This window comes from Mus caroli, chromosome 5 (assembly GCF_900094665.2).
Source record: "Mus caroli chromosome 5, CAROLI_EIJ_v1.1, whole genome shotgun sequence".
Classification (NCBI taxonomy): Eukaryota; Metazoa; Chordata; class Mammalia; order Rodentia; family Muridae; genus Mus; species Mus caroli.
In genome coordinates this window covers 25,215,336-25,232,755 of record NC_034574.1, presented here as the reverse complement: position 1 = coordinate 25,232,755, position 17,420 = coordinate 25,215,336, and the positions used below count along the sequence as shown (strand labels likewise).

Sequence of the window (17,420 nt, the reverse complement as noted above, 5' to 3'; positions counted from 1 at the left end):
TCTTCCCAGCTGTCCCCCCTCCCATCACAGGTGTTCTTCCCAGCTGTCCCCTTCCCATCACAGGTGTTCTTCCCAGGAGAGGGATGCTGTTCCAGTATTTGTCACCTGTTATCCCTTTACCACACGAAATCTATTCCATGCCTGGCTTGTACCAGCTGGCCTTATTCTGTTGAGATAATCAAGTAATCTATTGCCAGTTTGAAAGCTGACAGAATGAAATCAGTTTCAACGTTAAAATGTGTCCATCTCATTTACAAAATATTTAAAAAGAGACACATTTAACAGGATATATATAATCTATACAATGAAAAGTTATAGTATTTGAACCCTAGAGTCAAGAAAAACAAAATGGAACACAATGCTTATGGGGATTATAAAGACTTGCTAGCAAGGAGTCAGTTCTCCCCAGGCGTATCACTAGATCTACCCCATTGCAATCAAAGTCCCAGTGGGCCATTTGTAGGCAGTGATAAACTGACTGGAAGGCATGCTAATCTACAGACTTACTATAAACTACAGGGCCAGGCAGTGTGGTACCGGTGTGAGAGCCAACACGCATGGCAAGACACAGAAGGAAGCCTTGGAACAGAACCTCCAGGGGAGGGTGGATTGTTCCAACAAAGATGCTGAGGTACTAAAGGAATAAACACAGTTCTAGCAAACAAGGTACATCAACCTGTCAAAAGATTATATGTAAGCTGTGCTCTCCTGGGGTGTGTTCCCCAAAATAACGGAAATTCATGATTATGGAACACCATTCTTTACATCAATAAATCCACCCCCAAAAGGCAAGTAGTCAAAATAATAAATTCTGAAAAGTTTTCTAAAAAGCCACCTCAAGTAAAAATTCTAACTTATTCAAGTGTAAGGTGGAAAGGCCTCCAAGGGAAAAAAGAAAAGAAAAAAAGCATAAAACCTCCTCAAAACATGGAGAAGAAATATTCTAGGGAGATATTCTAGAGCATATTTAACATAGGGGACTGTTAAAGAGGACTACCAAATGGAACATAGGACCACCAATGGAGAAGCTAGAGAAAGTACCCAAGGAGCTGAAGGGGTCTGCAACCCTATAGGAGGAACAACGATATGAACTAACCAGTACCCCCAGAGCTCTTGTCTCTAGCTGCATATGTAGCAGAAGATGGCCTAGTTGGCCATCATTGGGAGGAGAGGCCCCTTGGTCTTGCAAACTTTATATGCCTCAGTACAGGGGAACGCCAGGGCCAAGAAGTGGGAGTGGGTGGGTAGGGGATCTGGGCAGGGGGGAGGGTATAGGGGAATTTCAGGATAGCATTTGAAATGTAAATGAAGAAAATATCTAATAAAAAAATTTAAAAAAAAAGAGGACTACCAATGTAAATCCTAAAAGCACACTGTGTCAGGTCTCTATAGAGTCAGTGGAGAACAGGGTACTGGATAGAGGCCACCGCACTCTGATAGAAACGAGGAAAGCCTCACTATGTGCCACCAACAGAGGCGTAACGGGCCACTCTCAGGACGGATACTAAATTTGCATCCCACCTTACAGTATACACAGTATACATTTGGAATTCATCTGAATGTAAAACACAAAACACTAAAAATACTAGAAGACAAACAATCACAGAACAAGAAGCCCTACCAAGGGGCAGGGACACTTTGTAACTGAATCTGGAAACCTAAGCCATCAAGGGCAGGACAGCCTTCTGATACTGTATACTCTTTATTTTTAACTTGATAAAGTAAAAGATACCTGTGACTGTTAGTGTTAACTGTCAATTTGACAGTCTAGAGCAGTGGTTCTCAACCTTCCTATTGCTGCAGCCCTTTAATCCTCATAGTGTGGTGACCCCCAACCATAAAATTATTTTGTTGCTACTTCATAGCTGCAATTTTGCTACTATTATGAATCATAATGTAAATATCTGATATGCAGGATTATCTGATATGTGACCCCCGTGGGGGTCCAGACCCACAGGTTAAGAACCACTGGTCTAGTGTGGCCTGGAAAATGGGCCTGTGAGTCTACTTCCCTGGGTAGAGACCCTGGGTTGTACAAATGGAGAAAAGAAACAGCACACACACAGTTATTGCTTGCTTCTGATTGCAGCTGGGATGTGACCAGCTGCTCCAGGTTCCAGCCACCTAGATGTCCCCACCTTGAACTGTGAGCTCAAACAGTTTCTTCCTTGTTCATTTTGTCAGAGTACTTTATCATAGCCACAGGAAAAGAAACTGAGACGGTGCTACAGAAATAAAGTCACTAAATAAATGATTTAAGTGGTCTGGGTAAACACGTGCTGGTCATATAACAGCTCTGTGCTCTACCATACTGATCAGAACAGCGCATGCAAACAAGAGAAAAGGTCTGAGACAATGCACATAGGAGCTATGGTGGTCTGAATATGCTTGGCCCACGGGAAGTGCATCTATTAGGAGGTGTGGCCTTGTTGGAGTAGGTGTGGCCTAGTTGGAATAGGTGTGGCCTTGGAGTGGGTGTGGCCTTGGAGTGGGTGTGGCCTTGTTGAAATGGAAGTGCATCACTGTGGGAGTGGGCTTTGAATTCCTATGCTCAAGCTGTGCCCAATGAGGAAGAGAACCTCTTCCTAGCTGCCTATAGAAGAGAGATTCCTCCTGGCTGCCTTCGTCTTGGTTTTGGCAGCACCATGTCTGCCTGCATACTGCCGTGCTTCACACCATGATGATAATGGACTGAACTGCTGAAACTGTAAGCCAACCCCATTGAAATGTTTGCCTTTATAAGAGTTGCCTTGGCCATGGTGTCTATTCACAGCAATGAAATCCTAAGGCAGAAGTGAATCTAAATGTCCAACCTCTGCAGCGGTCAAGGGCATGTGAGCAGAAGTAACAATGAAGTGATTCTGACATTACCAGGAGTTGAGAGTGTGGGTTCAGGATGAGGACAGACACTGCTGATGGAGATATGAAGTGTTGTACCTTTCTGGAAAAGTCAGGAGATATCTCTATTAAGATTTCTGAGGGGCTGGAGAGATGATGGCTTAGTGGTTAAGAGCACTGATTGCTCTTTCAAAGGTCCTGAGTTCAATTCCCAACAACCACATGGTGGCTCACAACCATCCGTAATGGGATCTGATGCCCTCTTCTGGTGTGTCTGAAGACAGCTACAGTGTGGCCATATAAATAAAATAAATCCTAAAAAAAAAAAAAAGATTTCCGAAAGACCTGTGGCTCTACCCCTAGGATTTTAAGCACAGAAACAAAGCCATTGGAACCTGGAGACACAGCTACAGAGAGGGCCACAGCAAGGCTGCTGGTAGTCAAACTTAAACAACCAGAAGCAGATGGGATGCCCATCAGTGGGCCACCGTTGGATAAACCGTGGTGGCCATCATCCCTTTGAATGTTATATATGTAAGTGATCTCTACCAGACCAAGCAGTATCTCACTGAAACGGAAACCCAGCGCAGGCCCCTTGACATCTGCAGCAAACTGTTCATCTTCACAAATGAGTAACAACAAAGATGATCTGCCCTCCTACCTATAGGTACACACATTGACACTCGCAGGGAGTGACTAGGGACTGAGACACCGTACTGGTCACTTCAGGGAGGGTGGTCATGTTTACTGAGTCATACGGAGAAGATTCATCATTTTATAAAGAAAGAATATTAACCATTAAAACAGTGAACTTAGGGCTGTAGAGACATGGATATGTATATACACATAATTTAAAAATAAAATAAATCTTAAAAAAAAACCCTCCAAAATTAGAGTGAAGCTTGTATGTGTGCATTTGCACAGTGAGTGAATGAACGCCAGTTGGCATGCACGGTTGATGGGGGCTATCCCAGGGCAATGAGATGAAGCTCACCAGCTTCCTGATCTCCTCCTCTCTCGTGATATTTTCTTACCACACGTTTGTTACATGGTGACTATGTGACCTACTTACCCTCTCCAGGCTTTGGATTTTGAGCTCAGACCGTATGTTTTCTATGCTGTCATCTGGTTAACTCCAAATGACGCTGGTTCCAGGATCCCCCCTTTCCCAAGATACTAAAATGTGAGGATGCCAAAGTAGCTTATTAACAAATGGCCTAATATTTCTATAGGATGCTTCCACATTCTCCTGTATACTTTAGACATTCGGGCTGGCAAGATGACTCAGTGGGGAAAGGTGCTTGCTACCAAGGCTGAGGACCTGGGCTCGATCCCTCAGATCCATGGCAGAAGAGAGCCACCGACTGTGAATTGTCCTCTAACTTCCATAGGCACACAAACACCCTTCACCCTCACCCACTAAGTGCACAACTACACAATAAGTATTCTCTAGATTACTTATACTCTTGTAATATAATTTTAACACCGCTTAAGTGGTTGTTAGACCTAGTAAACTATAGTGACGTGTGTATATGTCGTAAACTATAGTGACGTGTGTGTATATGTCGTAAACTATAGTGACGTGTATATATGTAGTAAACTATAGTGACGTGTATATATGTAGTAAACTATAGTGACGTGTGTGTATATGTCGTAAACTATAGTGACGTGTGTGTATATGTCGTAAACTATAGTGACGTGTGTGTATATGTCGTAAACTATAGTGACGTGTGTATATGTAGTAAACTATAGTGACGTGTGTATATGTNGTAAACTATAGTGACGTGTGTATATGTAGTAAACTATAGTGACGTGTGTATATGTAGTAAACTATAGTGACGTGTGTATATGTAGAATACAGTCTGCAGCTGACTGAATCTCAGGATGTAGGGCTTAATTTAAACACTTAATTTCTAGTTCTCATAGCAACACTGCAATGAATGAGGGCCGCTGTGTTCAGAGAGGTTAAGTGGCTTGCCCCATAGCACACACATGAATAATAAACATGGCAAGCCAAGATCTAAGCGTGAGGACACACATGGTGGCCTTTAATATATGTGATGGCAGAGTTCAAATGGATACTGCGAGGTCATTGCCTTCAATAATCTCATGACTGCTAGCACTTCAGTCTATGGTGACTAGGGGACAGGGGACTGTGTTATAGACGTCTCAGTGACAACATGGGTGCAAATACTCGCCTACCCACTTGGGTCCTTGTAAATAGTCATTGACTACTACTTAGTTTTGAACACACACACATGCATGTGAGCACACACACAAGATAAGGTACATTTTCTAGGCTCTGGACTTGCTTTCTTTTCCATACAGGGACTTTTTTGTGGTCCATACCAATTATGATACAACTTGTATGTCATAATATGCTCTGATGACCCCAAGATTAGCCTAAATGTAAAACAACACAAAATCACTACATCTTACCTTGGAACAAGAGTCTATAGTCAAGGAGAAGCCACGTGTTTCATGCTATTTGCTAGCTATTTGGAGCACAAAAGACCTAACAAAGGTTCCCAGGGGAAAGAGAAATGTGTGGCGTTATTGTAATACAAGTCGACAGGAAATAAACACATTGCATGTATGCACAGGATTTTCTCAAACATACACAGACACTAAAAGTTTTCTGAGCTTGTCCACATATTGTCATTGGGTTTAATTCGCAGGAGAAGGAGGGTGCTGAAGGCAGTCTACACTCAGGGCAATGGCTGGGCGTGTATAAACGAATATAGATGAAGCCTAGAGCTGCTTAAATTCACCTCTCGAGCCTACTCTTCATGCCTAGCAGCCTTGGACTCTGGAAAGTAGATAGATGCCAGCAAGGAAGAGCCAAGGGGGAAACGGAGGCCGTGTAATGGCCGTGGTCTCAGCTGCCTCCAACCACTCTGGTTATCTGCCTCTCTCTCTCCACTGCCCAAGTAAATGTTTCCCAGCCACGCCGATCCCACCAGCTTCTCGGACCTGTGGGTACCTCGTATCCATCCCTCTGGCTGGAACTCTTCCCCTTCCAAATCCATCCCAACACCAGGTCAGGGAAGCCATAGGTTGGGTCCCTGCAGCCAAGTAGGTCCTCTTGGTGGCAGCCCTATGGCCATGCCATGCACAGCCACACACTACCAGCTGCAGGCTCTACACAGAAGTCAGCTGAGCATCCTCCAGCTGCTACCTCCACATCCAATTTGTTATGGTTGGGATATGGAGTGTTCTCCACAAGAGGCTTACCTGTTGAAGGCTTGGGCCCCCAGCAATGAATTGCTCTGTGGTGGGGCTTTGGAGACATGATTGTACATCAATGACCCATCAGTTCATGGGTTCTTAATCTGATGGCATTATTGAGAGGGGGTGAAGACTAGGAGGTGGGCCTGGTTAGGGAAAGAGGGTCACTGGGAGCAGGCCTTCCATGAATGAACTTATCCTGTCCTTCCCTATGTTCTCTGTCACTCTGCTGAGGTGAACACTTCCCCTGCCATGTGTTCCTGCTGCCACAAATTCTGTCTTACCACAGGCCTAAAGCAAATGGAGCCAGCCCACCACAAACCATCCTCCTTAAAGCTGAGCTACTTAGATGTCAGTCATTGACCCATCATCTACTTGATAAATTCAACTGTAAGATTTATTCCTGCTCTGTACAAAAAGAGGTCCAAATGTCTTATGAGCCGTCCTTCTGAGTGTGGTACCAGATAACTGGGCTTCTCCTCCCCCTTTTCTTTGGCCTCACACATGACAGACAAGCCTTCAACAGCTGAGTTACACTCCAGCCTTAGCACGCTTGGTGGGCAACTATTTAACAGTATGAAATTTCCCAAATTTCTTTATAGTTTTTATATTAAAGCAAAAAGGGGGTGCAGTATGTACTGTGAACCAGAGTATAGACATTACAGTACTGTTCAGGGATGAAAACACGGGACTTCCAAGGACACAAATGCCCAAGTGCTCTGTAGCTGTATTTGTATGAAATGCCAAGAATGGACAAACCACACGGACAGAAGTGGCCGAATGGTTGCAGGGGACACAGAGGCAGAGGGGAGATGTATGGGGGACGGAGAATGGGTGCTGTTGGGCCTGCAGTTTCTTCTTGAGCAACTGAAAATATGGTGGTGTTTGTGCCAGCCTGTGAACATACTGACGCCCACAGAATTACACTCGGGCCAACTTTATGGCATTCACATCACGTCTCAATCAAGAGACTAGAAGGCCTTTGAATAGACTGCTGCTCCAGGCCAGGCCTGGCTCCCCAGCTTTGAGCTTTTCCTTGACTGCTCAGGGCAAACTTTAAGCAGTAATAGGAAAATATGGAAGCTCCAGACTGGCCTAGGCAAGCCAAGAAAACAGGCTCTGGGGCTGGGATGTATTTTAGTGGTAGGGTGAAGAGTAAAAGAGGTCTGGGGATCAGGAGGCATCAAGACAGAGGAGTGAGGGTGGTGAGTGTCAAGGCTGTCCACACTGCTCATGATCAGTGGCTGAAACAGAACCAGTGTGAAGGGGGCCCAGGGCCCAGATCCTACAACTGTTTCATGGGATTAATCTGGAGCCTACAGCGGTGTCAGAGGCACCGAAGAGCATGGGTGTGACAGAGCTGAGCTGGCACGGAAGCATACGATGAGCTGACTCAAGTGACAGGTGTGGGTGAATGGAAAGGACCTTCTTCCTCCATGTAGCATGTGGGAAATGGCCAGGCTCCCCAGATGATTTCTGTGGAAGATGTTTACGAAGATGGAGGGTAGGAAAAAGAGACATCGCCTCCCTGAGTGGAGAGAAACTCAGCGCCCACGGGCCGGATGCCACAGGGGCTTTCCCAAAAGGACTTGGGACACATTAAGTTCTCACAAACACAACGCAGGGAGAGCAACTCAGGACTGACTGGAACACCTCCTGGGAGGGTTTGCATAGTGAAGAAGGCCGCCGTGGAGTTCTAGCCACACCACCAAACTTCTAATGAGTCCTGTTCCCCAGTTGCATCCCAGCCCTCTGTCATTACTCACCTCCATCTTTCCACATCTCAAAGTCTTCAACTTACCACCTAGACAGTACCATTAGTTCCACTTGCTAAACACTTACAAAGCCCCTCCAGCTCTGAGCACCTTATCTCATTAGCCCCTCAAACCTATGAAGACGATGTGAACAATCCCTAGTTCACAAAGAAAGAGGCTCAGGGGGCTGAATGGGCATGTTCCATCCATCTCTCTTCCCCATGTGCTAACTCATTTCGAGGGACCAGCGCCTGTCATAGGCACTCAGCAAATACAGGCACTCCTGAGAAAGGAAGTTCAAGTCCATCTCGAACATTGGCTCCAAGCAGAGCCAAGGTCTTATCGAGCTTGCCAGGCTGTGCCAGCATTCACTCCTGTTCCTGAGTATGGCACTGCGTTCTCAAAGACTGTGAATGTGCCTAAGCCTCGGAGCTGCCTCATCTCTCCACAGAACAGAGATCATCTCGTTTCTCTCACGGTGGCCAATTCTAGGCACTATCTGTCAGTAAAAGATAGTATCATTAGATAGAACGTATTGATAAAAATCAGCTTTTACTCTGCCTTCCAAATTCTTATTGCAGGTCTTGACTGGTTACCTCGGACAAATTTTTTTAGCTTTATTATTTATTTGTATGTGTATGAATGTTTTACCTGCATGTACATCTGTGCACTGCATGCATGTGGTGCCTGTGAAGGTCAGGAGAAAGCACAGACCTCAGAGAACTGGAGTTAAGAGATAGCCGCGAGCTGCCATGTGGGTGCTGGGAGTTGAACTTAGGACCTCTGGAAGAGGTATGCGTGCTCTTAACCACTGAACCATCTCTCTAACTCCACCTCAGACAACGTCGTGCCAACTCTCTCTCAAACTCTTTAATGACCAGCTTGCTGACTAGGCCTGACTAGGACACGTTTTCTGGGGAGGTGGCTCAGGGTTAGGGTTGGTTCCATCTCTAGCACCATCTAGGATTAGAGATTTGAAAAGACAGATCTCTAATCAGACAGATTTGTTGATTCAAGAAACTAACATAATCGAAAAACAAAAAACAAAAAAAAAAGAAAGAAACTAACATAAACTTATAGCTTCCCTTTATTTAAGAGTCATTGCTAGACCCAGTGGCACACACACCTTTAATCCCAGTACTTGGGAGGCAGAGGCAGGTGAATCTCTGAGTTCAAGGCTAGCCTGGACTACATAGAGAGTTCCAGATTAGCCAGGGCTACATAGTGATGTCCTATTTTAAAACAAACACAGAGAAGAAAACCTCGCTCAGTTACTACGGATGTAACTGTACTCCCCTACATAACCCCTGCCCCCAGCACAGGCTACTGTGGACCCAGAGACACAGCCTAAGGTGTTACGTTTTACTCAAGAACAAAGAGTTTGGGGGCAATGGATGGCTAATGAGTTAAAGGTCCCTGGCACTAAGACTGACAACCCAAATTCCATTCCAGGGACCCGACATATGCATTTTAAATATGCCCTTAGCCACTCTACCTATTTTTCCCAAAGTCACCAGAGCATATGAATATGCTTTGCCACTTGGGAACTCGGCAAACTTCGGCCAATCCAAGTAACTTCACTAAGCTGAGGGGGATTCTGTACGTGCTAGAAATAAGTGATTTGATTTTAAAATCTGAGGGGCATTTGGCTTGCAGAGCAAAATGAGCGCATCAATCCTCGAGGACGGAAATCTAAATTAGTAAAAGGAGAAAGGAGGGCAGCTTCTCAATCAATAGAGTGCCTTGCTCTGAAGAAGGACAAAGGGAAACACAAGACCAGACAAAGGAGAGAGAATAAAGACCCCAGGCCGGAGAAATTCCTGCAAGCCAATGGCGGATTTGAAATCAACAAAGGGACAGGCTGGAAATGGACCCTGGTGGGACACAAAGGTGGTGTGACTGAGTGCTGGGTACTGCTAATATGTGGGACACACACACACAAACACACACACACAGATGCATGCACATAGAAATGCATACACACACACACACACACACACACATATGAGACAGTGACAGCCCCAGAACACTGTGCCAAAGCAATGAAACTGGACAGATGTCAGGGGGCGGGAAGTGACAATGCCCAATTCAGGATGCTCTCTTCTCCTCCCTGAGAGAAACTGGCCATTCACAAAACCTTAACTTCATTTAGCTCAAATGACTGCAAATTTAAATGAGGAGACAGAGGTCTCAGTGGCTGGAAAGATTCCATGAAATATTGCCTAAATGGGTCAGCCAGATGCTCCATCAGTATCAACCAGGCTGTGCTTAACTCTGGCTAGTACTTTGGTGTTGAAGACATAGGGATGACAAAAAAGGAACAAACTCCACTCTAAACATGGTGAAGTGTACTTCCGTGCAATCTCAGAGCCTGCCATTCAATTTACTATGTTTATTTTCTGTTTTCTTTAAAAATCTATCTATTTTTATTTCTATGTGTGTGCATTCGGATGTTCCTGGAGGCCAAGCAGGGACATCCGATCCCCTGAAGCTGGAGTTGATATGGAGTTGTAAGCGGTCCAGTGTGGGTGCTGAGAACCAGCCCAGCCCTCTGCGAGAGCAGTAAACACTTTTAGTCACCAGCCATCTCTGTAGTCTCTATTGTCTGTTTGTTTTTGAGACAAGGTCTCATGCAGCTGAGGCTAGCCTTGAACTTGATACATCACCTTACTCCTGATTCTCCTGTCTACTGACCACGCGCTGAGCTGAGATTACAGGTTGTGTCACGGTACCCGTGAAAATGCTCGTTAAATGTAAACTATATACCCAGACAGTCAAATTTTGTGTCGCCACAGTTAGGTACCATGTCCACACATTGAGCTCATCACCTAAGTTGCCCATCAGCTGGCTATACTCAAAGGAGACGTTCCTCAACAATGAGAACAACACTCATCTAATCAGTTAAATAAGAAAAAAGCCAGGCTGACATCCCTGAGGAAAAACAAGCAGCAATTTTAGCTTACGACTGAACTTCTGGCTCGGGCCCATATTTCTAACTCATCGGCCTACCCTACAAATGACCAGGTGTGCCAACACCCAAACCATTTGATAACACAAGCGCTAAACAGACCCCTGAGGTTTGAGCAACGACGACCACTCCCTTCTCTGGGTGAGAGACCCTTTCTATTTGTGTGGCCTCACTGTAAACTTGGCACAATCAAAGGATCGACTGCTGTATAGAGAAAATGCTTCCAACATGTTTGGAAAGTTAACAGTTCAATGAGATCTATGTTTCTGGTTTTTTTCTTTAAAAAAAAAAAAGACTTATTTATTTATTATAATGTAAGTATACTGTAGCTCTCTTCAGACACCCCAGAAGAGGGCATCATATCTCATTATGGATGGTTGTGAGCCAGCATGTGGTTGCTGCGTTTTGAACTCACGACCTTTGGAAGAGCAGTCGGTGCTCTTAACTGCTGAGCCATCTCTCCAGCCCCTACATTTCTTTATATGGTGTGTGTGTATGTGCATGTGTGTGTGTGTACATGTTTGTGTGGATGTGAACACATATACTTTGGATGGATATGCATACATGTGTGGGGGTGTGCAAAGGTAAGTGCTAAGTATCTTCCTTTATGGGTTTCTACCTTATTTTCTGAGACAGAGTCCTACTGAAGCTGAAGGTCACCATTTCAGCCAGACTGGCTGGCCAGGAGTCAACCTGTCTCTGTCTCCCCAGGTTACCAACTACATCCAGCTTTTATATGGATCCAAAATAAGGCCTTCACACTCGCCCAGCAAGCACTTTACCAACAGAGCCATCTCCCTAGCCACAGGGTCTTAGCTGGAAAGCTAGAGCTAGGCTGTTCAACATTTCACCATTAACTAAGCATGGCCGGACATCTCACTTACCAGAACAACAGCCCTCACCAAAAGGTGCTCAAGTACTCCTCTGGATGGTATGTATGAGACAGCAGGCTACCCCACATATAAGCTCAGGTCACCAAACCTGAGATCAGTGCACTTCTGGAACATTCCTAAACTCTCCAAGTTCTCAGCTGCTCAAGGCAGCTGTGTGTTACAGACATGCTATTCCTGCTATTTGCAAGGGTGGAGCCTCAAAAAGGAGTCTTAGCCACAGTCTGTGGTCCCACTAGAGAAACGAGCCTGCTCTAGGGAACGAGACCAAATGGGGGTTCAAATGCTGCCTCGTGGGCACAGATTATGGGGGGGAGCGTGATGTGATGGCAGTGATATCATTTTTGTGGGCTACTTATCCCAGGCCAGACACTGCCCTCCAGTCTACACACCCACCAAGTCACCTCATTCTCTGGCATGTACTGTACCCACCACACTTATAGTTCCTGAAAGACACTCACCTAAGGTGACAGATAGGAAAAGGCTAAGGGTCTGTTCTCCCCACCATGACACTAACTCTGAGCCCAGGTTATAGGAACAGGTCTCTACGGAAGGAGTTAAGGAAACAAGCCAGACCTTCACAGACTTAGTGATGCTGAGGGCTAGCCAAGCTTCAAGGACTGAAGAGGAACAAATGATAAACATATCCTCCTGGATTTACCCCATTAGATTGACAGCAGCTTTCATATGTACATATCAAATTTATAAAACACTTACTTAGCATTCCAACCTTTGTCTTCCTATATAACCTCTCGGAGCAATCTTAATAAAGTCTTATTCACTCGCTAGCAGTGCAATAAGTCAAATATCTTAAAAAAAATAATGAAACGCGCATGTTTTTATTTGCTCTCTCTCATATGCATTAATTTCTTTTACAGTATTTCACACTGACAAGGTGCTCTGGGTGATTTCTCTAAAGGATCCCCACAACTCTCTTTCCTGAAACAGTGGTTTATAGAGTAAGAGGGAAGATACCGGATCCCATCAGAAGCTTGGAAGTTATTGTTATGTGAAAAAGAGAGCCTGGGTCTCAAATCTCCCAAGTTTTACACTTGCCATCTTCTACGGCTTTTCTAGGAGCTACTTCAAAAGAAAAGTATCCCTGAGCATGGTTTGCCTTTGCCCATGGGCTCAGAGGCTCTAAGTCCCCATCAGAGGAGTCGAGTGCAGAGTGAGCTGAAGAGGCAGGAGTGTGGAGAGAGGTGACTAGAACCCAGAAGAGAACCCGGATGAAGGCTACACCCAGTTTCCAAAGCTAACTTTGGTCAGCTGTGTAAACCCATGTAACCAGAAGCATGCAGCCCGTGGGGATCAAGCACATAGACCAAAGCCAGACTCACCTCGAGACCGTGCTAAAAAACACCCCTGGGGTTCCTAGGCCAACTACAAAATTGGGTAGTTAACTGAGGTCTCTGGGTTCATGGAAATGAGAGTTAAGGATGGCACCCTAGGAATCCTTTTCTGGGGAAAGGACTACACACATGTCTCTGCTCCTCCTTGGTTCTATTTTCTAGGGGTCTCAATAAGAAACGGGCTTATAATTTTGATGCTAGGGAGTCTGAGGAAGGACTGCTGCAAGTTTGAAGCCAGTTTCAACTCTACTGCCTAAAACACAAAACAAAACAACAAAAAAAACCCACCCAATCCCAACATACTGGAGCCAGGAGGTAGAGACACATATCTTTAGTCCCAGTTTTCTGGAGGCAGAGGCAGGTGGATCTCTGTGAGTTTGAAGCCAACCTAGTCTACACAGTGAGTTTCAGGACAGCCAGAGCTACACAGAGAAACACTGTCTCAAAACAAACAAACAAACAAACCAAAACCAAACCAAATCTCATAGGTTTATTACAAAAAGAACAAAACAATAAAATGGTTCTCAAAATGTTTCGTTTTGGGAAAAGGAAAAGAAGAAAAAAAATCCTTTCCCAAGAAAAGCTCTCTATTGTCAGATTTGTGGTTTTGCAATGTTGGAATTCTAGTCTCCATATACCTGGATGAACATATTCAGATATAAATACATGGGGATATATACAGATGTGTGTGTTGTTTTGTTTTGTTTAAGGTTTAATGAAACTGTACTTAGATACACCCTGTGATTTAACTGTGCTTAAACACTCCAGCTAGCGTTTGGAGACTAGCTTTCTAAGTTCCAAGAAACATCTTCTTCCCAAATTACCTTTTAAAACCAATGATCTCTAAATTCCCCATTTCCTATAGTTAGTTAGGTCCTGAAAGAAGCAGTCCTCAGGCGGATGACCATCCACCTCCAGCGAAATGACCAGCAATCATATAATACTTTAATGCAAATGGCTCATCAGTTAACTAGACGGCAAATCTAAAGAACATCAGGTCTATAGTTTGACATCTAGTCTTTCACTTTGGCTGTAAAAACATGTCTGATTTGCTTTTGCAAATCAGCGATAAATGAACTTTATGCCAAAGATTCACCTTTAGCTTATCAGTCACACAATTATTACCAAAAAAGGAAAAAATTAAAAACAAACAAACAAACCCAGAAGAATTACCGCTTTTGGCTGTTCACTTATCAGGGCGCTGCTGCTGACACACAAGGTGCTTAGACACTCAGCAACAGAGAAGGCGTTTAGACTAAAGACTCTGCTCATTAGCCTTCCTATGGGTGAGCAGCCACCACCTAAATCATCATCATCCCACTGTAAGTCAGCGGACGATATGAGGGAAGGCAAAGGAAGCCCATACGCTTGGGTGTGGTCACGGACAAACGGAAGCTTTAAATCCCTGGTTCCAAGTTCTAAAACCAAGAGCCGCGCCCTTGCCGACAACTAAGGCTTCTCCCCAATTTACCCCAAACCTCACTAGCCCCGTGGGCTCATTTAAGAAGCATAGCAGCTCCTAGACTTGGGCTCAGGCGGTCTGGGCAGACAAAGCCTGCTTTGCACCGCCGAGACCTTAGGCCTTTGGGACTTGCATTCTGTCGTGCTGCTCCGCGCCACTATCTAAACTCGTCAACAGCGTGCGGAGAACAAGAGACGCTGCAGCCAGCGACACCAGAAGCTGGGGGAGGCGGCTGTCCCCGGGCTCCACAGCCTGGGGGGAAACATGCGACTCCCACTCGGAATTCCCAGGGGTGCCAGGTGCCCTAAGACAAATCCCAGAGACAGCACGTGCTCTGAGGTTTCTCGGTGAGCGTTTTCTGCACCAGTACACCTCACACTTGAATTCTGGGGCGGGGGGTCTTGCGTGGACCGTGGGTAGACCCTATGCAGGCTATTGTTCTCAGGGTCTCCGGGGCGGGAGACGCCCCCCCCCCATCCGCCTCCCGGGCAGCATCTGCCGCTAGGCAAAGCCTTTCAGCTCCGTGCGAACAGGGCGCGCCGGGGGGCGCTGCGGATTATCATAAAATCCTAAACGAGTCCCCTTTGGTGGTTCCAAGCTTAGAAACAAAGCTCCTAGACGAGCCAGCCCAGCCTTGTCGGGGACCCGCCACCCGAGCTCCCTGGCCCAGTCCAAGGACCACGCCCAGCCAGACCAAGCCCAAACAGCGACTGGCCTAAAGCTAGAGTCTTCAGGCGAAGACTCTCCCCTCCTCAGCTTGCCTGCCCTACCCCAATGGAGAACCTCCCCACCCCCTTCATGAGGAAGACCCATCCCCTGTACAACCTCAGTCCCCTTCCCATGCCTGTCTACTCTCCCCAAACCCGGGAGGTCTCCATCCTCCCTTCATCTCCCCGCCCCTCTTCATTCTTCAGAGCAGCTTCGCCTCGCGCCACCTGCGCGATGCTTCAGACCCGCCTCCCACCCAATTGTCAGCCCTTCCCAAACCACCGCCTCCTCCCCCAGATTCGATCACCTGTCCCCACCCATCTCCCCGTTTCTGCTCAAATCCAGGCCTCCACGCCCGTTTGTTCCAGCCATCTCCCCAGGCCCGGGGCATCGATATCCCTCACCCACCAAGATCGATGCTGCGTGGCAGACTAGGCGACACGGCTCCAGCGGAGGGACCTAGTGCCGCGCCGCCAGGGGCTGGGCAGATGCAGAGGCCTTTGTGGTTTCGGCAGGTGCCTCTAGGGCCTCTGCTCTGCTTAGGGACAGAGGATACAAACGGTCGGGATTAGGACCACGTTAGGCAGATAACAGACCAGAGGCGCAGTGGGTGGGAACTAGGGACCGCGGCGATCCAGGGACGCACAAGAGGGCAGGTCCGGCCACCAGAGAAACACTCCCCTACACTCCCACCTTTTAGCCATTTACTGCACGTCGACCAGCTACGGCTGCGCGACTACTGGGTGCTAGGCGTGAACCCCTTCAACTTAGCTGCCTCCTTATTCTAGCTATTTGTAAATCTTTCCAGCACACATTAATGCCTTAGGCGTCGCAAGGCACCAAGCCGAGTTCTGTGGGATTACAAAGACCCAGACTTGCGCCCCACCTTAGTCCGGATCTGCCCGAATCCTCAACATCTCTTTCATCGGCTGGAGGAGCCTAAGGCGCAACCCAATTCCCTCCCTTTTGTGAGCCTCAGGGAGAAACTGAAAGAGGGGTGGATGCTGCAGCCCGGGAAGATCAAACCCACCACCCTCCCCTTGCCATCACCCACTGCTCCAGGATGCTGCGATTGTGCGGGTCCGTCGGTCGGTTTCTGGGTCTCGCCGCGGCGCGGTAGCTGCGGTTGCACGGGGCGGGAGCGGCTGCTAGCGCGCTCTCTCGGTGGCCGCCTTGCGCGCCTGGAGCAGGAGTCCCGAGTGGCGAGCGGGGGTGGGGACCAGGGTGGGGGCGGGGAGCCGCCTGGGCCAATCAGGGATCCGAGGGCTCCGCCCCAAGTGCTCGCCACCTCGAGCTAGCAGGTTAGGCGGAGGCGGGACCAGCAGCGCCCCGCGTCCTCTGCGTTGCCGCCGCCTTTGGGACTACAAATCCCGACAGTCCCTTTTGCAGGCCCGGGGTCCGAGAAGGGACAGAGGGCATAGCCCGAGGACCTCGACAACCCCCATCCATCTAAGCGCCATTCTCAGCGTTCCTTTCTGGTCCCATGGTAACTAGCGACACTTCACAAAGCCCCGGCGCTGGGGCGGTATGGCTCGAGTCCCCTGGGAGGGTATAGGGCGTCCCCGGAGGACACATCGCCTCCCCTCCCCCTGCAAGACCCCACCCGAGGGGCTGAAACAATGCGGCGGCGGGGTCTCTCCGAGGCTGCGGGTTCCCACTTGCGCCATCGGATTAGCGTCCTACCGAGTCTGAGACTGATGGGATTGCAGACTGTAGAGGGCGAGGGTGGTCAGTACAGGAATACTGTTCTCATAGACCGAGGGAACGGCCACTCTGGGCGCCTCACTTCGCACCTGCTTTCTCTTGAGATATCGAAGCCACCGTTTTGTCCAGAGCAGCGCTTGGTCGTCGACGTCCAGCGCCCAGGTCCTATCCTATTTTTGACATCTCCTTTAAAAGAGTGTGTGTGTGTGTTTTAAACTCATCTCACATCAGCACCACCATCTTTATTTCCCAGTTGCTGTTGTTTTGACGGTCTTATTAGGTAGCCCCCTGCTAGCCTAGAATTTGAAGTGAACCTCCTGCCTCTGCCTTCCGAGTAGTAGGATTACAGATGTTCACCGCCACACCTTGTCCAGTTTCACCTTTTTAGTACACACTTGACTTAACCACAAACGATCCTGTAAATGGAGCGAGACAGTTCTTTTTCCTTAACTAATTTATGGCTCAGGCCTTTCCCTGAGCTCCGTGTTAGTCTGTCATTATTGTGACAGCTTAAAT

At 47.2% G+C, this 17,420-nt stretch overlaps 1 protein-coding gene across 1 annotated transcript in view; it reads right to left on the bottom strand.

Moving 5' to 3' along the window:
- Dpysl5 (dihydropyrimidinase like 5) overlaps positions 1 to 16,694 on the bottom strand; it is an 84,522-nt gene extending 67,828 nt beyond the window's left edge. The window contains exon 1 of the mRNA XM_021163502.1: positions 16,255 to 16,694. The gene's annotated coding sequence lies outside the window, so the exon portion shown is untranslated. The remainder of the gene's footprint in view (positions 1 to 16,254) is intronic.
- Positions 16,695 to 17,420: the final 726 nt, after the last annotated feature.